Source organism: Aythya ferina (genome assembly GCF_964211825.1).
Source record: "Aythya ferina genome assembly, chromosome: 17".
Taxonomy (NCBI): domain Eukaryota; kingdom Metazoa; phylum Chordata; class Aves; order Anseriformes; family Anatidae; genus Aythya; species Aythya ferina.
Window position 1 is genome coordinate 8,186,254 of NC_140316.1, and position 23,326 is coordinate 8,209,579.

The 23,326-nt window shown below is 49.1% G+C and overlaps 1 long non-coding RNA gene across 1 annotated transcript; it reads left to right on the plus strand.

Moving 5' to 3' along the window:
• Positions 1-4,008: 4,008 nt before the first annotated feature.
• On the plus strand, positions 4,009-21,653 carry LOC311446006. Its single transcript, XR_014698710.1, has 3 exons — positions 4,009-5,465; positions 19,247-19,337; positions 20,029-21,653. It is a non-coding gene; the product is annotated as an uncharacterized lncRNA (long non-coding RNA).
• Positions 21,654-23,326: the final 1,673 nt, after the last annotated feature.

A 23,326-nucleotide genomic window follows, 5' to 3' on the forward strand; every position in this document is an offset into this window, starting at 1 on the left:
TAGATACTTCAGAGAAAGTGTCTGGTGTAAGACGATGTATAAAGGGGAGTCATTTGGGTTTCTCACCTGTGAGGGAATTTCCTCCGGTAGGCGAGGCAGGTGAATATCCAGCATGAAACAAGGCTCCAGCTCCGACCTCAGCACACGAGCTGGTGCCACAGAGAGCAGTAAATCACCGATTTCAGTAGGACTACATTCTTGCTTCAGGTGTAATATGTTTAAGTGATCTTAAAACCTAGGACTGTGTCTCCTGTTTAACATAACCAGCTGTTAAAAATTGTTATAAATTCCTCTTTCTGTTATATAAATACTAAAATGAAGGTGCCTAACTGGCCCATATCTGAAATTGTTCAGAGCACAGTGGTAGCTTTCAACCTGCAGGAGAGTAGCAAACTGTGTTTAATATCTATGTGATATGGGTCACACAGTGCAGCTCCAGATAATGCAGGACTAGACACATTTCTGAGTGCTCACAACCCTTCCTCCCTTGTGTTTCTTTTTCTTGAAGAAACAAGCCTGGCTCACCTGATCATGGCAGTTGTGAAGTTCACCAAGTTACGGAGCTATTTTCTTTTGTCAGATGTTCTCATCATCCTGCAGACGTTGCAGGTGATCTCTTTGCTCCAGGCTGGCTGCTGTCTCTACCAGGTAAACACCAGGAGACCAGAACAGCCTGTTGTGAAGGATGCAGAGCTGGTGTTTCCTTCTGCCCCTTTCTGTATTCACAAATAGTAAGATGTAAAGGACTGAGAAATACACCCAAGTAGGTTCAGGAAACGATTGGAGTTCAGATAGGCGATACAGGTCTGTTTGCATGTCTTCACACCCATGCTATATCTGCCCTGCCTGTGAGTGTAGGGATTTTAGTGGCACCAAGGCTGAATTTTCCTGAAAGGACTGCACATGAAGAAATGGGACAGGTTCAACAAGGCGTGTGAGCCCTCTGCATTTCTCCTGTTTCCATATGAGCTCATGAAAATATCTGCTGCAGTTCTAAAAGGTCCTTAAGCATCACCACTTCTTCAGGTCAGTTAAATACAGCATTCTCACGGGAATAATTGGGCATTCACGACAATTTTGTATCCAAGGAAATCAAGCTGAATGCCATCATTCCTGTTCTACAGATCAGAAACGGAGATTTCAGCAAGTGATTTGCTAAGAGAAAAATAAGAATCAAATCTTGAGTAAGGATGCCCTTGCAAATACTTGTCCTATGTCTTCACTAATAAGTGTTTAGAGTTCCTTCTGGCTTTGGAGTTTGGGAATTGCTGTGAACAATTGGTGTGCCTCAGATGCTGCATTCGTCACTTCAGGCTTGTGCTGATAGGCACTTTTCTTGCTGAAATGTATTGCATTAGTTTCATTCCAGGAACTATGGCTGATGATTTCTAAATAAACTTTCATTAAGTGTAACATAAACAGCTTGGGAGGAGGAGAAGAATCAGCTGCAGCAGAAAAACAAAACAAAACAAAAAAGACCAAGTTTTGCATGTACAGAACAACAACAAAATCTGTTTGTTGTAAAACCATGCTCCCAATTCTGTTGGGTGTCTTTGGGAAAGACTGCACCTCTGTGGGAAGCATGGTTGGCCTGGGTGAGTTGCTGGCATACAGCTGTCAGATAAAACATGCGGTCTATGCCATTGCCTGGGTAAAGAACATTTCATTTTCTGGTAGGCATAAAGAGTTGCCAGTGCCATTGAAATTTTGTAGCTCTGAATAGTTGCTGTAAATTTCATCTGGGCAATATCCCCAATTGTGTTAGATATAATTACATTCAAAGTTCTTTTTAATCATTTATTTGGAACGTGTCCCAAGATTCAGCAGTTTTGGATTGGGGTAGAAATTGAATTATTTATTATCAATTAGAGGTTGTCAGAGCCTTTGACACCACGTCGAGCTGGCATTGTTTGGTATCTGTATTAATGATCGTATAGATAAAAGCATGAAATTATTGGTTAGGAAGCTTTTATTCTAGGCTAAGAAGGCTAGTTTGCATACTTGGCTGGATGCTTCCCTACACTCACTGTCATTACAGCTCTGTTTAATCAAGTCAGCCTTGCCCGTGGAATTGCTTGCCCATAAATTGATGAATTGAGTGTAAGAATAATTCCCCCTAGATGGAACCCAGTTGTGACTTCCCTTGCCATCCCAGCCCAGCGCATTTAGGCTCTTCTGCTTTGGCTGTGGTCTGCTATAGACCCTGGAACAATCTTTGTCACATCTGTTCTTTTCTTACGAGAGCCGTTTATTTGCGGCTATTGGTGCTATGGTAATGTGGGATGCTGAGCTTTTGTTCCCCCAGGTGAGGGGATGGAGAGGACAACCTCACAGGTGTTCCTGAGCTCTCTTCTGCACCCTTCCCTCATCAGTGTGGGTCTTAAAAATAATTTTTCCTATTGCGTTTTGGCATTTTGCAAGAAATCTCGGCTGAAAAGAAAGGTCATGTGGCAGGAGAATGCAAAGGCTGATCCCAGACGCGTTGTTGTGGATAAGGAAGATTTTGGGAAATTGGAAAAGGAGCACAGAGAAGACGCCACTTCTCTCCTTGAGACAGAAAAGAGCGGCAGAGGAGAAAGGCTGCTCACACAATGTTATCTCAGCTCTGTGTCTTCTGGACTTGGCTGTTACCAGGGTTAGTACAGCCTTGGTGGGAGAGAAAGAAAAAAAAAACCTTCTGAGGACATAGCTGCAGTCTTTTGTGGCAAGTATTTATTTTCTCTGCCTCTACTCGGAGCTGCTGGAAGCAATGTGCGTTGGCCCAGTGCAGACGCTGATCTAAGACACATGTTTCAAGATACGATTTGAGCAAGGCCACGAGGAGTTACACACTACATCCAGAGTGAGCAGGAACCTCTCATGTGATGGATACAATTCACGTAGGAACTCCCTCACCACTTCTACTCCCCATTGCTCTGGTTTCCTTCATCATAATCATCTATGAATTCCAGTACAAATTCTTGAAATTTATGTCATTTTCTCAGTGGGCTCACTGATTTGTTAGGGTTTTTCTTCTAATATTTTTATGCCTCGCATTTGTTTGTCAAAAGCAGGGCTGTCTTGCTGTCACCAGAAAATTAGCACATACTCTTCTTTTTAAAATATTTCATCAGAGCAAACAAAACTGGAACTAGAGGACAGGGTTATCATTTTCCTAGAAAATACTGAGGTTTCAAAGTCTTTTCCATTCCAGAATGAATCACATTTTAAGTTAAGCTTTCTTACAAAACGAAATTCTGAATACATTGTTTTGTTTATATCAGAGTAGTTCCCCTGATTTCGGTGTCCCTAAATTTATACAACTTCATATGATTTCTTACATAATCGTGTATTTTTTTTTTGTTTCAAAAGCTTTTCTAGACAACCCCTAATACACAGAAAATGCCAAAATAGGTCTTTGACATTATTGAAATTTATTTTGTTGAACAAAAGTCATGTTTTCCAAAACAGTTGCATTTCAGCAACCATATTTTTTTAATTTCACATTCCTCCACACACAAACATTAATTATCTAGACAAATATTTTAATACTCCCATTTAATACATAACTCCCATTCCTTTAAAATTGGTGCTTGTATGGTAAGAAGTCCCTCTTCCAGTGAACTCACTTGGAAAAGCTGGAGCTGCATACACCCAAATGCTCGGGCTCAGCACTGACTTCCACACAGGCATGTACGCAACTGGAATTCCTGGAACAGATTTCCCTCGAAGTATGTGTTATTCTGTACCAATGCTCATATTTCTTAAGAAAACAAACAAATAAACAAACAAAGCCAAGCAAAGCCCAGTCCATACCAACAAATCAACAAAAATAAAACCTGCTTTTGTTATAAATCAGCTTTTGCCTTGACTTGCAGGAGGTGCGATGGCCCTTTCATCCTCTCAACACCTACTTAGGGGAAAAAAAAAAAGTTAAAAAAAAAAAAAAAAAAGTGGAAATGGAGAATGTGGAATGTCAGCCCACAGCACAAACAAGCCTCAAACCCTGTGAGTAACTTTTCTTTCTCAATCTGGTAGTGATGTTTCTGATTCCCAGCCTCCCTCTTTAGAAGCTGACAAGCAGCAGCAACTCTCAACCGAGGCAGACTTGGGAAATGACTAATTAAACAGTGATTGCAGGATTGCTTCCTGACCTGGGTATCAGACCACAAGGGTGAAGCTTCATAAAGATAGAGTGAATGCAGGAAGCAGTCCTGCATATTTCCACAATGGGGGCATTATGGAGACATGCCCCGGAGGCTGCTTGAGACCTCGCTGAATGGATTCTGATACCATCGGGGAATGGAGTACCTGCTAGTTCAAAGCAAGCCTGAATGCAGGTTTTAATCCCTTCTGACAATTGTTGAGAGGAAATGGCCTTTCCTCTGACCTTATCGTTGTAAACAACAACTAGTCATCAGGTTTGTCCTGCTAAGGGAATAGTCAAGGTCTATGCAAGGATTTTACTTCAGATTTTTTTTTTTTTTCTCTCTGATTACAATGGTTTAATTCTCTGGACCTGAAATGCCTTCTCACCCCTTAATATACTGGCTTCAGGTACATTCTTTGTTAATTATTGAGTCCATACAGCTCGGTCTGGTTCAAATTAGCTTCTTGGAGCTGTGGGCAGATATCCTGTGGCCAGTTTCAGTGCTGAGCCTTGTGGCTGTTTTTGCGATGGGTGTTGTGAGATGTCTTTTGGATACACCGGTATTGCCAGAATGGGGTGTGAGACAAGCTGACAAACACTCCTAGCATGACAGAGAATAACTTACAGCTATTTTCAGATGGCCAGCAGGCAGGATGGAGGACTTGTTGCTGGGCACCATTAGCATGGCAGTTTGAATGCAATCGAGTGATGCATATACTTGTGGAATTACAGCAGTGGGTGGATATAACTTTGTGGATTGGCACGGCTTTCAGTGCTGAGAGAATACAGATGACAGAGGAAATGAGACAGTGGCTTTTGGTGCTCCTGGAGGTAGAACCAACTCTCTGTAACCAGTAGGACAGAGTGACAGTGCAGAAGAAGGCTTAGCTACTGCACTAGGACAATTTCAGGGTGATGAAATCCCCTTTCCCCCAGGAAACCCAGGAAAGAGGCTGCACATCACTGTGGCCACCTGTAAGCATCCCCAGGCCCTGTTCTCCCTTCCCAGCTGCTGTTCAATGGGTGCTAAGTGGTATATCAGAGATCAGCTGTTACAGCCCCACCAGAAGGAAACTTGCAGAGCTATTAAGAGGGCTTGTCTGTGCCTAGTCATAGATTTTGGCAGAGTAGAGATGGGTTTATGTGAATGACTTTTTAATTCCAGTGAAGGTTATGGGTAGCATTCATGTATCTGCTGTTTAGTCTGCCACTGTAAGCCAGACAGGGAGTTAGAAGAGAGATGTTTCGTGCTGTCTGGGCTGGCTGATCACTACAGAAATAAGAAATGCTGTACAAGTTGGTGTTCCTGAGTTCTCTAGAAGTTGCAACTTTAAAGGTAAAGACATGTTGATCGTATTTAATTTCTGCTTTTCTAGCTTGTAAGTATTCTTATTAACATGCTTTAACAAGAGAAATGTGCAACTGTTTCCCAAGTGCATAACTTCCAGTCCCTGCTGTAGGATCTTTTGGAGATCCACAGGCTCTTTTAGGAATAAAGGATAACACCAAAGCAAGTCTGTTTTTGACAGGTTGACGTTCATTATATGTAGCTCTGTATCTCTCAGGAGAAGCCTGTAGGGATCTGCAGACTGGAAAAGTTAAACGCTTTCCATGGTTTTGGGATGTGGCGGGCTAAGGAGGGTCTGGCAGGCTTCTGTAGCAAAGATGCCTGGTTTCAGTTGTGTGCCACCTGCGGTGAGCTTGGGCTGCTCTGTGTAACATGTTTGTGAGCAGAGGGAAAGGCCTGAACGCTGGGGGGAGCAGCTTCTGAATGCTACACGCCCTCTGCCAAATGGATGGTCAAGGTCAGGTCTCAAGTGCTGAAGGAAATGGGGTCGGATGTGCCCTGAGCTTTGTCTCTGGGACCCAGGTGTGTGAATGTGCTGTACCCAAGGGCAGGGATTTCTGAGTTTTATTAGGGAGCTGTGGGTGGAAGAGCGTGGTATAATGTATCTGTGGTCTGTCCTGCAACCACGTTACACTGTTTTGTTTGATCTGTGCCCAAATGTGCTAGGATCACTTTGCTTTCAGTTCGGCTTGGAACACGATTACAGAAGGCCATGGCCCATGTGTGAGAGCAGTGGGGCTGAGGCATGAGTAAAGGGGAAAGATCTCAAGAAGCTCTGACGTGCTGTGTCTGAAAGGATTTCCTTTCCTCCCGCCCAGGGGGTTGAACCTTGTGGTAAGGTCACGTAATTAGGCTGCTCTGGGATCTGGTGGCTGGGTGCAGTGTGCTCTCTGTGCCTTGCAGGACACCAGCAGGCCGAGGGGAGCAGTCACATCGTCCCAGCCGCCTTGTGCCCTCCGCATCATTTGTGTGTCGTCTGTATCAGGGTCGTGCTTTCAAAAGGCTGAAATAAAGCATATTAGAGGAAGTATTCCTGTGTAAGATTAATGGGATTAATGCAATTGGGATTAATGCAGTCATTGCCAAAAGAAATGCTCTCTTTCCAGCCCACCCCTTCTCCTCCTCCGAGGCTTATTTATTTATTTACAGGCAGCTGCGAACTCTTTGCCTGGCTGTTGTGTTATTACCTGTGCTAAGGAGAATCATAAAAAAGCTCAAGCACTTATTGATTTGGTGGTGGGAACCATTTCAACAGTGATAAAATGTTTCTTCTTCCTCAGTTATGGAATAGCTGTCACAATTTTTCCTTCTAACCCGCGGCTTCCCTTTAAGACTTCTTGAATTATTTCCTCCACTTTATAGAGCTGTAACAAAGGATGGGTGGCTCGATCGCTCTGCCAGCTTCACCTGAGTAAAAGGGGCCACAGAGAGGCTGAAAGGGCGCCTGTCAGCAGGCTACTAATTGCGTGTGTCCATCAGCAGGTTGTCCTTATGCCGAAGAATGTTATCTCGAGATGAATCCATGGGCAGCACAGAAGGGGCTTGTTGAGAGAGGCAGACTGAGGAGCTACAGAGCGCTGGTACTTAGCACGCTGCTCTGCCTCGCGGTGATCGTGTTAAAAGGGAGTGCACTTTGCTTTCCTTTGTCGTAAGGGACCGCTTGCGTTGTGTTTTGCGCTCATCTGCAAGGTTTCTGGGAGTCTGCAGTAACTGGTTAGTGTTCTGTGGTGCTTTGTGGTGAGTGAGTGCTGCTTTCCTGCTTGTTTTGTCCCGTGAATGCTGTGCTGTGACACTTCAAACACACTGTTTGTGAAGAGGAGCAATATTTTTGTTCAGGAGCTTAGTGAATATCATCATGCACTGTCCTGACAGCTCTTCGTACCTGAGGACTTCCCTGCCCCCCTCCCCATACAGGAGCATGTTTTATTCTTACACACAACCTAAGCTCTGGAAATGCCTAAATATTCTTGTACAGTTCAAATGTTCTCTGTGGCCTGTCTGGGAAGCTTCTCACTGAGGGCACTTATTTAAAAATATTCACACGTGGTTAGACTGTTTTTTTTCTGATCTACTGAGAAATAATCACAATCACTTCCAGATTGCTTTCTTTGAGTCAAAGAAAGCATTGCCAGAGCTGACAAGGTCTCATTCTCAATATGGTATATATGGTAATTAGGATGTATATTGCCATCAGCACCATGGGACCCCAGGAGAACACGAGCTGAGGATTTTGCTTGTCTGCCCTTACTGAATGCATGTGAGAGTCTCATGAATATTTTTGAAGCAGGTTAAATACTTGCCATTGCAAATCTGTGGAGGCCCTAATGAAAGCAATCCTTTGAGCAGGAGTGAAGGTGGATTTCTCCTTCCTTACAAGAAGACTCGAGGAGTTCTGGAATAATTTTTAAGCAGTAGGTAATGCCTGCACAGTGAGTTTTCGCTCTATAGTCGGCGAGGTGAGGTTCCTGATTTCCATCCAGCTGCAGGCTGGTGCTTGGCGCATGTCTGGGGGCAGTGGGAGAGCAAGACAGGACTGGGATGGCACTGATACACTCCCTTGTGGAAATTGGGATGCTTCCCAAGGGCAAGGTGGTGTTTGCTGCTATGTAATCAGCTTGGAATTGTGGAGACTTGGGGAAGGTAGAATCCCCTTCTTTAGTCATCTATACTTCCTATTATTACTGTTCTTCCTTAGAAGCACTTACAACACTGAAGGAGCAGCTGACAAGTATCACTGCCCAGCACATCAGATGGAACCCTGCTGGGGTGGGGAAACAGTGCAAGCGGGGCAGGGTGTCACCCCTTGATTCCTCCAGACTGAGGCAGAGGAAGCCTCCGTGGTGTCCATGCAGAACACCTCTTGGGAGCTTCTTTAACCTGGCCGGGCAGCAGGGGTGTGCCTGAACCCCTGGGGAGAGGCTGGGTGGAGGTGCTGGGAGTGCAGTGCTGGTCAGGTGGGCTGGCCTTGGAGCTGCTATGGCTCCTGGTCATATCACAGCCTGCCTGCCAGAACATCTGGACTGATATTAGCCCTGCTGATTGAGAAACAGGGCTTCTGCAGAGCCAAGAGATCTATCCCAGGGCTCAGCAGAAATCCTACAAGTAGAAACAGGCACCAGCAGAGGAACTTGCTATCTGCCTGGAGAGCCTGGCAGTGAGCAAACCTGTGCTTCTGAGGAGCCTGTATTTAGCCATTGGTGCCTTTAGTCCTTTGGGAATGGTGGCCAGGGATTAAGGGATTTTCTGGTGTTGAGCCAGTGCTCCACCAGTTGTCAGGACCACGTTTTGGTCTGTCTGAAGCTCGTGCTGCCATTTCCAGCACTCGTGTTGCTGAGTCTTCCTTTCACAGTTTGGTCACTTGAATCAGACTGAGCAGAAGATGTGCAGGTGGGATCACTCATCCTCCTGCACACGTGGTGCCCAGGGGCTGGAGCTTGGCTTCTGCAGCCCTGGCTGTTTGGGGATGGAGACATTTCTGGAGAGGAAGCCTGCGTTTTGGTGGTGTCTCAGAACAAGCAGGTGTATTCAACAACCATTTTTTTTTCTATTCTTCAGGGTTATATCCAACAAAGCAGGCTTTTTTTAGATTTATTTTTAAGTGAATAATCTCTGGTCTGACCTCAGTGCAGGAAAGCTCACCCCCAAACTCCCTCTCCTGTTGGTTTGCTTGGCAGTGGCTTGCAGCCAGGGAGGGCCTTTTCTGTAAACTCCTGCACAGAGGAGGCCTGTTGCTGTGAACTCTTGCATAGTAATTAGAGGAAACAACTTTGGGCTCCCACCACTGGTTACGCAACGGGGCTGGATCTGGCCGCTGTTTGTCACTGTGCAGCCCAGCACCAGTGAGCGGGTGCCTCTCTGCAGAAACCCCTCCTTCGCCTCCCGGGGAGCCGCTTCGCTGCCTCTTGCAGCGGGCGGGAGCTTCTGTCCCACACTCAGCTCCCAGGTAAATCCCGTCTGGGACCTAGCGGGGAAAATCGTAACCCCTCAGCAGAAACGGTCCAAGTTTCCAAGGCAACTACCCTCTAACCCTATTTTGAACGCTGCCTCGTTCCCATAGAAAGTTGCCCGATAGTCTCGTCAGCAGCTGCTGCGGAGAGCACGCCACCTCCAGAGGAGCCGTCCTTGGCCGGGCTCTTTATTCCCATAACGAGCAGCTGGGGGGGCGCGGGTGGCATGTGCAGCTCGGTGCTGCTGGCCCCCCAGGCCCTGCAGAGCTCGGGCTGAGCACCTCATACAGCCCCAGGAGATGCTTTGGAGTAAGCGATGGGGTGGTTCTGCCCCTCTGCCTTCCCGGGCAGGGAGAGGTGCTTGGGGCTCCCCGGAGGTGCACGGAGTCGGAGGCTGGAGCACAGATGGGGCTGCTCGTCCATTTTTTGGTGAGCTGGAAGGTGACAAGTGAAGAAAAAGGACGCAGCGTTTTATTTAATTAGAAAAACCAAACTCCCTAAAACTAGCCTCCAAAGGGCCTCCGTTGTCATCAGCTTCACAAAGAGCTGTGACAAATGAAAGGAACTGAGCAGAGAAAAGGCTGCTTTCTCTTTGTGTCTCTTTCCCAGCTTCTGTTTGCTTTGCTGTCTCCCTTGCTCCCATTGATCAGGCATGTGGAAACATTCCTCCTCCTGCGCTCCCATTGTGGCCGCCCGGTTGCCAGGCTGCCGTTGGCTTGAATAACTTCACTAAGCCAGGCCTCTCCAAAACCATGCCATCCGGCGCGCTGGACGCGGGGCCAGACGCTGCCCTCCCATCCTCCTCCTTCCCTCCCCCTCCCCGGCAGCGCAGGGGCACAGTGAAAAAATGTGTGGAAGAACAAGGGAGATAACGCAGAGCCCCAGCTGGCCCAGCCAGGGGGAGAGGCGAGAGCTCGCCCTACAAAAATAGGGCCTGCGAGGGGGGGGACAATGGCCGGCCTGGGCTGCTAAGTGGGGAAGGAGGTGGGTGGTGGTGGTGGTGAGGGTTTCTAGCCCGAAGTTTGTGAGCAGAGGGGACAAAAGGGCATCCTTCCAGGCCGGTTTGCCTGTGGGGGCACAAACTAGCAAAGCGCAGTGAGGTAAACTTGTTCCCCTTGGAGGGGAGAGGCGGTGAGGACAAAACAGGAGGCAGCAGGCAGCCGGCTGTGACCGGGAGCGATTCGCCGCCAGCTCCCGCTGGCTCGCCACAGACACAGCCCTTCAGCGGCCCACGCACCTTGGGCCAAGCCACCCCTGGCTCGTGCAGTGCTGCTTGTTTCAGCAGAGCTGCACCGGCTCGTGCTGGAGGTGGTGGTGGTGTCAGGGGGGCACGGTGCAGGTGGCAGCTCTGGTGTGGGGCTGTACCCCCAGGACTTACCCCTGGGGTTGTCTTGAGTGAGCCCAGGCCCTGAAGATGCTGTACTTGGGCACGACAACTCGGGCTCGTGTCCCCCACTGAACCCCAGCTGCATCTCGCACGGCTCCGCTGCCTACAGTTGTTATGCTGGGTACAAATCAGGCCTGTTTTTAATGCTGTTTCTCCATAGGTGAAGCACTGGCCTTCCAGACGTGCTCATTGACTCAGCACGGCCAGGGCTGGATCCTCAGCTGGCGTAGAGCAGCCCCGGCCCCCCAGCTCACAGCATCGCCCATGACCCCTGTTGAGTCTTCATCCCTCTGGCAGCTGGGGCCAGCAGCGTGCTGTGACCATGGGCTGCTGGCAGGGCAGGGGCACCCCGGTGGTGCTGGGTGGCCCCGGTCTGTCCGCAGGGCTGTCCCCAGTGTCCCCAAGGCCAGCAGTGGAGGAGGAGTGGCGGGGCAGCTGGAGCCAGGTCGGGTTGGCTCTGCAGAGGGGTCCTGGGCTTGTGCTGGTTTGAAGGGCAGGGACTGCTGAGCTCAGGTGATTAACATAACAATCCTGGGGCTCTGCCTTCATCCCGAGGCTAAAGCCTGGTTTGCTCAATCCAATTTCCAGCCTCTGCCCTTTCTTTAGCAGGCTAATTACACCGGCAGGACAGTGGAAGTGACCTTCTTAAAGCCACAGTGCCCCTTGTCTCCTTACCTGTCAAAACACGGGGGACAGAGCAGTGATATCATTGAGAGCAGTAACATGTTTAGGTACAACAGGCAAAAGTACTGAAGTAGCAAAGCACCCCCCAGAAGCTCAGAGTGGTAACTCATTTGTCAATACTGGCAATGTGCCTTTCTAAACATGTGTCCAAGCAAGGTGCACGGCTGGTGGGGCCACAGAGATGTGGTTTAAGGAGCAATCAGTGGTATGTGATATGTGGTATGACACCGATAAATGCCCGAAGTGCTACCATCCTGCACAGAAACCTGTGAGGGCACTGGGCTGGAAAGCTGCAGCCGTGCTGGTTTCCCTCATTAGTCATCCTAGCCTCATTCTGTCGCGGTCAGATGTAGTGCCCTGCTCTAGCACAGCTCTCCCTGTCCTCCTCCTGGGCTCACTCGGATGTGGCCTTTGGGCCCGGAGCTATTGTGCGTGCCCTGATGGCCTGTCCTGCAGCAGCCACAGCCTTGGTGAGGGCTGGGGCAGCAGCCAGGGTTTGGAGCCTGCTGGAGGCAGCAGTCACAACTGAAGAAGCTCAGAAATTTTCAATCCCTATCCCTGCAGGCAAGTTGCAGAAAACCCTCGGGCTGTGCCCAAGGTGCTGGAGTGGCCATCTGCAGAGCAAAGCCCTTGCAAGGCTCACTTGTGTGCTGGAGCAGGAATAGGTGATTGCCAGGGAAGGGTTCTGACCAGCCTTGTAAAGACTTGTGCTGGAGGTGCTCTTATAACTCTTGAAACTGAGCAGCCACATCCATCTGCCTCTTCACAAAGGATAAGGGAAAGTTCAACTTGGACCCAACCAGGGGCTTGGTGCAGGATGCGTCTGTTGTGATCCTGCTGGAGCTGGCACTGATGTCTTGGTAAGGCTGAGTTTGCCCAGGGTGGCCTTCGTTTGGGTGATGTTAGCACTTGCAAGCCAAGAGGCAATCTTCTGCTTCCAGGAAGGCCTGTGAGGTGCAGCCAGTCTCATTGGTGGCACAGCCATAGCTGAGCATCTTCTGGAGCTGAAAGGAGGGTTTTGCTATCTTCTCTGCTTGGGAAGAAGGAAATCTGGTGAGCATCTGGAGGTTTAGTGTAACAAAACTGGCTGGGAATAAAATTAACTGGATAGCTGATACAGATGTGTCAGTCACACTTTGCCCCAAAGCCACTGCTGATTGCTGAGATACCTGTTCCATCAGGAATAGAGGAGAGGTAGGAAAACAATTTTCAATTCATGGCAGCCTTAAAGAGACCTGCTGCATACAGCAAATTTGATGCTGTGATAAGTGACACTGTTTGTGACAGACAAATCTGGGGCTTGTGTAGTGGAGCAGCTCAGAAGTGCCTGCTGTCGCATACCAAAAGGCTGTGGCAGTGGTACCTGCTAGGATAGATGTTGTAAGAGGATGTCAACTATCGAAGGCATCTGCAAAGAGCTGTAAGACAGCGGCAAGATTTCTGAGCATAATGAAAGATTTAAATGTATATTTTTCCCAAAAAATTGACATTTGATGGTGTGATTCCACTGGAAGCTACGAAATGGGGAGCTGCTGAGAAATGAGGAGGTATTGGGAAAGCCAATGCTCCTGCACTGAAGTATAAAGACAAACTGAACACGTCTGAAAGAGAAGGAAGCAATTACAGGAAAGGCTGTTACTAGAAAGCTGCTGGGAGGAGGGCAAATGCATCCAGTGCAACAAGTCTAGCATAAATACTGGGAGCAGTCTTGGAGGCATGCCCTTGCCCATCCTCACCCTGACAGCCTTTTCCTCGGTTTTGTAACTGGGAAGGTAATCACAGGACTTGTTCAGTCTCTGGCACTGGATGCAGGACTGTAGGACACAGCCCGATTGCTCAGTCCTGCACAGAGCGATGTGGCTTTTGGAGGAGGCAGGGATCGTGTTTAGAATTGTGCACAAGAAGATGGACTTGCAAATATTGCTGTTGATGATGAAGAGCAGCTGGGTGCTCCAGGCGAGTCAGATATTGTTTGAAATGATGCCGGTGGATTAACAAAAGCTCATAAAATGGAAAAAAAGAAATAAATCTGTCTGTAACATGTATGCTACCTGGAATGCAGGTGCACCTGTGAGAAGAGGCAAACTGAAGCACACAAGAAACATTGCTTAGAGAAAAATTCTATCTTTAATGTGACTTTTTTTTTTCTTCATCTTTCCTGCATGAGCATTCCAGGGGAGACTCCCTTGCTGGGCTGCTCCTGTAGGGCAGGGCTCTCATGGTTTGTCACTGGTCAGGCAGTGACAATAGGCAGCTTGGTGGAGTCAGAGTGTAGACTTTGCACTGTTAAAAATCAAGGCAGAGCAGTGTTAGCTCTTCTCCCTGTGTGGTTAAGCACTTTCTGTGTGGCTGTGCCAGGCACTGTCACATCCCACTGCTCACGAATGCCTTTGCCAGGTGGAGACCACGTCTGCTTTAAGCTGGAGCGAAGGACCAAATGAGACTTCAGCCTCTGTGTCACTTCTAAGTGATACTTAGGCTCATGTTTCAGGAAGGGAGCTTAGAAAATTGGATTCTGTGACTCTTTCAATAGAGGAATTCACTGATCTTGTTTCCCCATGCCCTGAAATGCGTGAATAACCCACGTGTATGTGAGAGGTACCCCGTCCCACAGCTGGGTCAGTGGGCAATCTTGTGTTTCCTTCACATTCACGCTGCACAAAGTGACTCCGAGCAGACAGCCTCCTAAAGAGGCAGCACCACGGGAACACTGCTTTCAGCATCCGGCACTGTCCTCGAGCAGAAGTCTGAGACCTCCCGTTTAAGTCCGTACAGTAATTAGTTGCAGTGCCCTGAGATTAGTGCCAAGGCTAAGTCTGCAGCTGGAGACTGCAGTTTAATTTTGTGATCAAGAATTAGAGCGAGCCAGTAGGCAGTGCTTCCTGCACGGAATATCTGCTGCAGAAGTTGTCCGATTTAAATGTAGCTGCGGCATTCTTCTGTCGGGAACTCTGAAAGAAAATGTGTTAGGGTTAGTGTTTGCTGGCAGTATTTTTGGTATGTCACTCGCTTATATCTATAAATTCCAAATGTAACAGGTAAAATGGCTTTAACAAATTCTCCTGTGATGTAGTGGACTGATGGAAATTGTTACACGTTTGAGATGTGCCCCCCATCAGCCCGTGGCAGCTGGCTGGCTCGCAGGTACCCGGGGTCTCTCTCATGAAGCAGGCAGCGTGCCGTGCCTCCTGCAACACTGCCTGTGAAATCTCCTTAGCTCCCGATTACTCCCTTTTTCTTTCACTCACAAGGACCTTGATTGAGCTACGTCTGCAGCAGGCTCCTAGTAACAAAACTTGTGTCTGAAACGTGCTGTCTGGCAAAACAAGCGGCTACTCTCGCGAGGTCCTTCTCCAACCAGGTTTCTCCTGCTGCCGTCGCTCCCCGCACGCAGCCCTGTGCCCGTCCCAGGATTTTCTTCCTCCCTTGTGGGGAGTGACCGTGTTATTTCGGAGCACAGGCTGACAGAGCCAGGATAGAGGATCTCCAAGGGAAGTTGTAAGTGTTCAATAAAAGAAGGAATGCGGCAAGAAAAGAAAGCCCTGACTCGAATGGCATCATTCTCTTTCCCTCGTCCCTTTGAGGTTCTCCTGCCATCTCTGCCTGTGGGTGACCTCCCTCCTCTCCCAACCAGCCTCTTTCTTTTTGCAGCCTCCGTCCTGCCCCTCACCCTCCTCGTTCATTGATCTCCCGTTAGGCTTTATTAGCGACTCCCCCTCCCACCCTTTCTCTCCCTGGGTTTTTCTGATTCTCTAACGTAAGACAATTGAATGAGGCCAGACTCCTAAGCCGAGGCTGGGGGTGTGGGGTGAGAGGGAAGAGGCGTTAAGATTTAATGATATTGCCTCTTTAAGGAATCCCTAATTCCTAACACCCATCTCCTCCCCCACCTGAGAACCAATTAAAACTCAATGAATTCAAGTGGAGGCTTTTGTGCATCACATGTGCTTGACTAACAAAGCCTTCTCCATGCTGGAATAAAAGCTTCTATTCAGCAGCCAGTTTGTTCTAATTCAAATCACTTCCACTCCAGCATCCTCTCCCTCCTTGCTGCTCCCCAGTTCCCAGGCCGCAGCTCCCTGCTCCACCTCGCAGAGCCCTGCCGTGGTGGTGGTGGAGCAGAGGGCAGGAGATGACCTCCCCGTGGCCAATGGGGTGGGATGAGAATTGTGGCCCCAACCCTGGGATCCCACTGGGAGAGACAGCGGTGTGCCCTGGTGCACAGGAGCTCCAGCCCTGGGACTCCTCTGTGCCCTTGGGGAACAGCTCCTGGTGTGTGCACAGTCCTCTGCGTGGGGATGGAAAACTGCCTTGTCTTTAGGCAGGGTTCAGCCTTTCTTGGCACCGGTGGAAACTCTCACCTTCCTTCTCTGCTGTAGGGGTTATGGGGCTGTGATGGGGTGGCACCTGAAGGGAAAGGGCACTCTGAAAGCTCGCAAAGGCTGAGTGAGGCTGAGTAGTTTCTCCTTCCACTTTCAGCAGCCTCTCTCTATAAATTGCACTACCTGGGAACCCAAGTGTAATTTCTATTTTCCACCATGCCTTAAAAAAATAAAAATAAAAAAAGGGTGGGGGGAGGCTTGAATGAGGTTGCCTGAGAGATGAAATGTATTTCTTGCTATTCATCAGTTTAAAAACAAAACAAAAAAAAACCTTTGCCATCACAGACCTGGTGTTTGGGTGATTTCATGTGGGGAGACATTTCTCTGTCCTGCTGTTGGTGATCTTTCCAGTCTAAAACACCACTCAGAGCTTCTACCTGTCCTCTGCTGCCGGCGGTGTTACTGGAGCTGCTCACGAGGCCGTACAAATGCCATCAACTGGGCTATCTTTTCTCTGTTCCTGCAGTCTCCTATTTGTGGAGACACTTGGATTTTTTCCTCCCTCTTGTGAGAAATCTCTGGTAGAAGCAGGTTGAGTGCTTTGCTCTGAAGGCAATGAGGTTTTTACTCCCTCTAATCTCTCCTGAGAGCGAGCTCCAGCACGGTGGGCCAGCTGCCAGGAAAGCTATCTGCTCTGCTCCAGAGCCCTGTTCTGGTACACGGCGGTTGCATCGCTCCTGAAAATCGTGGCTTTGTCAGGGAGTCACGAAGAAGAGGTCTCTTGGGGAGCTGGGACCTGTCCCACAAAGAGCCCTGGCAATTTAGATGAGCTCTCGGAAGCTGTGTTGCTATTTACAGAGGAGCCAATGGTGAGAGCAGAGCTGGGGTTTATGTGTAGTTAGGGACCTGTGGTGTTCAACGACTGGGGCACTGTGTTCTGAGCTCATCTCAAAGTCCGTAGGATTGGTAATTCTTTCTACTACAATGCTTTGCTGCTGTCAAGCATGGCAGTGAACAAGCATTAGCTCACATCAGGGTGTGCTGCAGGCTTGTAGTCAAGTTTTATCAAAGAAAAGCCTGAGCATCGCTGCCCGAGCACCTCTCAGCAGTCCTGTGCCTCTTTGTGGCTGTGGGCTCACGGCTTGTCACCGACCCCAGCTGCAGCCAGCATCTAGAACTGGGGATGTTTTGGTTCCCAAAGGGCGTGTTGTGTTCCCTGCTTGTGTCTCCTTCATGTTTGCATAATTTGGATGCTGACATTCATTTATATTGTCAAAAAAACAAAACAAAAAAAACACGTTACTTTTTAGTAAATTGGCACTTTTTTCATCTAGCTTTTCTCTTGTAAGTGCAAGTTGACCTCTTGTCACAGCGATGTGCATGGGTTTGTGCTCTGGGTAGGTTTCCTTTGGCAAACCCAGTTCTCTGTCCACGTAAATGCAAGAGTGGGGTGAAACTGAAAACAGGTGAAATGCGCTGGGCTCTCAGGCTCGCAAATTGTAGGGAACAGTTCCTTAAGCGACACGTTGCTTTCAGGCGCTGTTCTGACAGCATAATCTCTGTCCGGGAATATGGTGAGGGGGAAGAAGATCAGATCCAAATCTGTTGATTTGAAAAAAGTACTTCTTTCCCTGGGAGTTAGAGAGAGCTAGTTAGAGAGATCATTCGGAGGAAGTTAAAAAGTATTTTCAGGTTATTTTCTGCAGCATGTTCTCTCTGAAAAGCTCGAAGCAGATCTTGAGGTAGGGATGAAAAATCCCAGTTTTCAAGCAGAGAAATGGAATTTCTTGCCCCAAATCACCTAGTTAATTTGCAAGAAGAGGTAGGAGCAGCACCAGCACCTCCTGAGCTGTATCAAGAGCAGTTTTCTTCCTCGATCCTCCTGCTACGTGCAGCCACTGTGTTGTGAACTCTCGGAGGTGGGGGGCTGACAACGCCGCGGTGCCTGCTCGGGGACTGGCACAGCCTAGTTGGTCCCTTGATGGTTTTGTAATAAACACGCTTAATTGAAGGGAACGGAAGAGCTCAGCTCAGGCTCGTGTGGCCGGGCGGCAGAACAGCCCCTTCCTTAGCGGTGCAGCTGAGCTCTCCTTGTGTTCGGCACTGACCCTCGTCTCGGGGGCTCTGCTGGGTTGCTGTTTCTCGTTAGTGAAATGAGTTTGATGGTCTCAGACCCTTCCTTGCTAGTAAATGGTTTCAACTTCAAAACAAAGTGCAGTTAGTTTGGCAGGAGAGTCCCTGGGCTGACCTAAAACTAAATTACAGCTGACCCTGAGACAGTGAGGCCCCTCCAGGTCAGGGACAAGGGCATTGTCAGGACACTGGGAGCTTGCACTGTAATTAGCAGCAAAGGTATCAAATACCTCTGTTTCCAGCATTCCTGCCCTTAAAGCAACACAAGCAAAAAATCCCCAAATTTCTCCTATTGCAGCCTTGCTTAAAGAAAAAAAAAAAAAAAAAAAAAAAAAAAAAAAAGAGGTAAGGCTGAGCAAACTTTCATCGATTTGCCTTTTCTCTGTTCTGCAGTAAATCTCTCCCCATCTTGATTCTCCTCCCACAACCCCTCGTTCCCCCAACATCTGGGAATGAATTTACCAGACATTACACTGCTTGCAGGGCTCCAGAATGACCAACAAAGTTGAGCACATTCTGTCTGCCTAGCAGGAGTGTGTGTAAGAGGAGCTTTCCCACTTCAAAAATCTGCTTGGCTCCAGAGCTGCTTTCCCAGCAAATGTCTCTTCTGTCCCCAGCTTTCTTCAAACACCAGAGAGGCTTTTTTTAGGTTCACCCTCCAAAATGTGACTGGTTTTAAGTGTGTTTTATAAGTTGTAACAGGAATGCGACAATAGGAAAATATTTGTACTAGCTTTCTTGGTGTCTAGCAGAGTGCTGCAGAGCGGAGGACAGGGGGCTGCTGCGGCTAAAATGCAGAAGGTAAGGATTATCTGAATGTCCTGCTCTCAACCTAGTCCCGTTTGCCAAGAATGTTTACTGCATCTCCAGCTCTTTGACTCAAATGCTCAAAAATGACGGGGACTTCTGAAAAACTGGGCCTTTATTGCCTCACTGTTTCCATCCATCGCAAGTGGGCAGCTTCCAAATCCCCAGGGTGTCTGAAGCAGCAAACTTGGTGATCTCCAGAGGGGAAATGCTGGAGCAGGAGAGGACACACTGAACAGGGCTTCCAAAAACACCCGTGTAATCAGATTACAAGTCTGGTGAGTCAGGATTTCATAAGCCTGACTATGATCCTACTATTTCCAGTGGAACTCGTGAGATTCCCCTCTTCTGGACTCTCCAGAGCTGCCCCAGTTGTTCGTTCAAACGTGAGAGCAGAATCTGTTCGCTGATCAGTCTGCAACGTGGCGGGTAGATAGAACTAAATATTAAATTTAGAACATGTAATTAGATTTATTTTTTTTTTCCTAGGAGCTTTAAGAGTTGATACTGCTGTTCCCATTGTGATATGTGTGTCTGACAGATCGGACTGGCGGAGGTTACGGTTTCCTTCCTACTTCAGGTACAGGAAGGGTTCCCATACCTATTGAGCACCTCCACCATGAGAGAGGTTTCCCACTGCTCCCCTCATCCCCCTGGTTTTGGCAGTGTCTCCACATTGCCCACGTCCCAGCTTTGTGCTGAGGGACGTCCTGGGCAGCTGCTTTGGAGGGAGCTGGTCCCGAGCGGCTGTGGGGTCGGCCAGCAGCTGGCTGGGAGCTCCAAGGGGGGCAGTGGGTGGATCGCTGCCTGCTCCGGGTGGAAAAGGGTCGGTGCCTCGGGTTGCTTCAGCTCGTGGATCGCCTAGGTGTGAGGTGGGTGGGAGAGGGCTGTCTGGAGCAAAACCAAGAAAGTGGCATAAGGACCCGAATGTAGCAAAATCAGCCTTGAGGGAAATCCAGAGCAGGCAAAGGCGTGAAAAGATAAATGCTTAAAGGCTGTGAAAATTGAGCAGAAGATACAAGGGCAAGAGCAGACAAGTAGCGGCAGGAGCAAAATATTTCCCACTAGGTTATGAGCGGCGCGGAACCGGGGCTTGTCTTCGGTTAGAGGTCAGCTCGCTGGTCTGCGGGTGGGGGAATCGCTGTGCCCTGAGACCGAGGGGCAGCTTTGGAGCCTCTTTCAGCTCTAAACATATTTAAAAGCTGGTATAGGTTGCTGTGACTGGAGTCTCTAGCAACAGTCCCCTCATTTCATGTTCCCTCGCCTGAAAGGATCAGCAGCCCATAAGCCTGAGTGAAGACCGTGTGCCCTGGGGGGCAGATAAAACCCAAGGATACCACTCCTGGCCCCGGAGCATCTGTTCTGGGTGTGCTGCTGCGGAAAGAGAGGAGTTCCCCTCAGTACAGCACCCACTGGGGGAATTTGTGCCTCGCTCAGTGAGGTGCTCGTTGAATTCTTCTATGGTAAGCAGGAGGATGACCAGAGAGGACAAGAGCACCCGGACCCTTGTGGTCTCCCTTGTGCCTCCCTGCCCGGTTGAGCAGGAAGGCAGCTCGGGCAGGAATTACGCACACAAAGCAGCTAAGCTGCTCCTGCAGTCTGAAGATGGGAGCTTTGCCCGGGAAGACACTGGTGTCCGTCTTGATTAGGCTGCGATGCCTGATGCGAGTCATGTGGCAAGTGCAAACAAAATACCTTGGCAAAACCTTGAGGAACCAGGACAGGCTGAGCTGCTTAAGGAGATTTACAGGGTGTATTTCTGTCCCATACACTTGCCTTGGTCTGAACCTCTCCTGCCTCGGGAGCTCCAGCACATACCTGGGATTTTAAAGAAGCTCCTTTCTGTTCGTTCCCCAAATAATCTGTAAACCTTCTGAATTTTGCGCTGTTAAGTTTTAGCAGCGTAGTTCCAGTTGCTTTACGCCACCGTAGTACCAGAATGCTATAAAGATGTCTTCTGGGAAGTGCTGTTGGGATTTGTGGAGCAAAGGTCCCGTCAGCTTAGATTAGAAAATAAGTCTTGAAGAAATGGGAGAGTTAAAAGCCAATGCGAGTGTTGGAGCAGAAGCAGGAAATTGATTATGTCCTGAAAGAGCGGGGATGGAGAAACAGCTTCTGCTTGCTCAGCTCCTGCCCGTGTGGTGAGCCAGAAGTTCTCTGCTTGCTCCTGTAAATGCCTTTTTCTTCTGGTGCTGCTCTGGGGCAGTGCCAGCAGCCAGGTTTTCTGCCTCCTGTGAGCGGCGCGGCGGAGGATCCAGCCGTCCTTCCCTTCAGTGCTGCCCCGCTCCCTTGGGCTCTGCTGTCGTTAAGGCAGATTTTGGAGGTCCGTGCCATGGTGCTGACTTCAGCCCCAGATAAATAATTCACACTTCTGGCAGACCTGTGCAGGATGCATGGACAGACTGATGGTGCTGGGCCCTGCCCGAGGAGCTGCTTTGCAGGCTGGTCTGCAGGGTGCCAGCTGTGCTTCTGGGGAGGCACTGGAAAAGCTCTCTGGGGTGGTTTTTCACTGGGACATGGGATTTTGCTTTAGTACACAACTTCAACGCTTTCTTTATGTTAATGCAGAACCCTGTTTTGTCAAAGGTGCCTGGCAGCCCTTGCTCTGGCTGGTGCTCTTAAACCTGACCCAGACCTTTTTCTGTTAATGCCTTTTATCCAGCCTGATCCCAGGCCTTCCCTGCAGCCCCGATGGTGTTTGATGCAGCCCAGTCCCGTGCTGTACTGTGCCTTGCCCGACACGTGCCTGGAGACCACATCCTTTGACTTTCTCCTTGTTCTTCCTCTGAAACCGAGGATTAAAAGCAATGCCAAGATGTCACCTCTCTGCAATAAGCAAGTTATTATAATAAAATAATAAAATATACACATAACAGAATATAACCACATCACCAAACTGATGTTTGCTTAATTTGCCCTTAAAAATATTCATGGATGGGACTCTGCTCCCGGGTGGGGAAGAGCCTGGTAGGAGCGAGCTGGTGCTCTGGGAAGGTCAACTTTGCTCGGGCTGCTGGAGGGAGGGCCAGGCAGGGGTTAGGTAGGAACAAGGACAGAGCAGAAAGCAGAGACCGATGAAACTCAGCGACAACTGGAAACTGAGGGATGGGAGGGAATGAAGGTGATGCTCAGGGCATGTTTGAGGAGAAAAGCCCCATTTTCCAAACTTGCCGCTGTCTTCTATCACTTTCCATGTAACTTTTGGAGCGCTGCATTGAGAGATTGATGGGGAGTGGAGATGTTTGCAGCCCACCTTCGGGGAGTGGAGTCCTCTGTGCAGCAGGGAGCTGGCACCTTCACTTGGTCAGCGGGGCAGCTGGCTGAACTGCGGTGCTCTCTCCCTCACTTGCTGCCTTGCTGCAGACAGGGTCGTGTAGAGCAGTCACCACAGAGTTGTTGGGGCTTGTGGAGAGGGAAGCAGCAGGAAGGGCTCTGATTTTTCCTGTGCCCATCGTTTCCAGGACAGCAAGTGGAAGCCTGCGGTCTCCTGCTGTCCTTCAGAGACCTCTCCTCTTTTGCCATTTTGTGCTGGATCCCTATTCACTGTGCTACAAGCTCTCTCGTTTCCTTTCTTCTTCTCTCTCCGAGAGAGCCAAATTATGTTTTACTTTTATTTTCCCTTCTGTGCAGATGTAGTTCAAGTCTCTGAAGTTCCAGTCCTTCTTGCTGTTTTGTGGTAATTGGGGTGGTCTCCCCTTCTCTTCTCCCTCACTCCTTTCTTCCAGTTATCCCTGTTTGTATTTGCTCTTCGTACTTCCCTTTACTCTGCTCTTTATTCACCCACACATATCCTTCCCCTCCCTTTTGTCTTGCATGCAGCCCCGTTCCGCTCCTCTCCTCTTTCCCACCTTGCTGTTTGATGTTCTGCACCACGTATCTTATCTTCTTGCTCAGTGAGGTTTCTTAGACAGCAAAGAAATCCTTGGTGCCTTTACAGCCGTGCCTCTCTGCCTCTTGCTGCACGTGTCCTTCCCCCAACGTGAGCAGAGCCAAAATACTGCGAGTTCTCTAAGAAGTTCTCCACGAAGGTGCCTGACTCTTGCCCTGAGCAGGTTCCCTTTGAGGCAGCTGTGGTGGCTGCCCGTGCACGGGGCAGGTTTGCCATCAGCCTCTCCAGAGGGCCAGCATCACCCCGCAGCACGGGAGCACTCCAGGAAGGCGCTGCCAGACTGGCATCGCCCCCAGGCCGCCGGCGGGGCTGCAGCTAATGTCTTCCAGGTTTGCTTGTTCAGCATCGTAACGCAAATATTACAAAAATGATTTGGATTCCGACTGAAGTTTGTTTATTAACTGCCCAAACGAAATGAAAAACAAAACTTCTTAGAGGACCTGACTGCCAAAAGCTCCTGGCTCCTGGACAGAGACAGGTCTCCAGGACTTGATCTCTCCATAAGCCGCGTGTGATGGAGTAAAAGAGGCTGCCGCTGCCCTGCCCCTCCCCTAACCTCCACGTTTTGGAGCCTCCCTCTCCCCATGAATAACTCCAGTGTCTGCCACTGGTGCTGGGCAGAGCTTTGCCAATCATCGTCCTCAGCAGGAAGTGGACATGATTTTGATAGTGTCACTCTA